The sequence below is a fragment of the Elephantulus edwardii genome, unplaced genomic scaffold (genome assembly GCF_000299155.1).
Source record: "Elephantulus edwardii isolate Elephantulus edwardi_28Jun2011 unplaced genomic scaffold, EleEdw1.0 scaffold00512, whole genome shotgun sequence".
Lineage (NCBI taxonomy): Eukaryota > Metazoa > Chordata > Mammalia > Macroscelidea > Macroscelididae > Elephantulus > Elephantulus edwardii.
Genome location: NW_006400262.1, coordinates 2,081 through 3,175, shown reverse-complemented (window position 1 = coordinate 3,175; position 1,095 = coordinate 2,081).

The following is a 1,095-nucleotide window of genomic DNA, read 5'->3' as shown; positions in this document are numbered from 1 at the left end:
TAGGGAATGGCAAGGGACACACTGACAAAGGAGATTAATCAGAACTGGTTTTGATAAGGACAGTGGCAATTGGACAATTAAAACAGACATTGTGGGGGGAAAGAAGAACGAACTGGGGAGGAGGGTGGTGAAAACAGTACAACAATGAATGAACGAAAACCCAAAATCTCTGTAAATGTTCATTAAAACTAATAAAATTTAATTTAAAAAAACACCAAAAAACAAAAATTCTTCATTGTTTTTCCATTGTTGTATAGTACTACTTTACGTAAATTTACCATGGCTTTTCTATCCATTGGTTTGTTACTGAGAAGTTGGCCTGTTTCTATCTCTTTGCTATTATAAATAATGCGACAATAAACATGGAGGTATTTCCCCCTACCTCCTGATGGGTGTGCTTTTATCTGTTTTTCTGTAAGAAGTTATTTGTTTAGGACATTTACCTAATAATGGAATAAATGGATAAAATAATACTTCTATTTTAATTTTTTAGGGAAACATCAAATTGATTTCCATAATGGTTGCACAGTTTTCCGTTTCCACAAGCACTATATGAAAATTCAGTATCTTCTACCCACTTAATAGTTATGTTTATCTATTTCTTGTTAAGGGCCTAGAATTGTCCATAAATTTTAATTATCACCTCATTATGAGATATGTCATTGTCAAATATTTTTTCCCAGTCTATAGATTTCTTTGTATTGTTTTAGAGAAATGCCACTAAAATATGCATTGTAAATCCTACCCTATAAAGCATGTTATACCAAAGACTTCCAGAAGAACAAATATCTATCATTGCTTTTGTAGCAGGACCCCTCCTACCAAATTTATTTCTGCAAGAATGGATAATTGATTTGTTGCATCATTTTCAGACCTGTCATTATACTTATCTCAGTGATTATTTCTACATCAATCTAAAATACCTTAAAATGCAATTTTTTTCAAAATAGAAAACAGTAGTTTGGATTTTTTTTTTTTTTTTCACATTTCCAAGAATAAATAAAGGTTTTACAAGTATTTAATGGCTTAGTCTTTTCTTGAAAAACAGTTTTCTAAGAAAACAAAACAATTTATTATGAAGATTTTGCCCTTTGT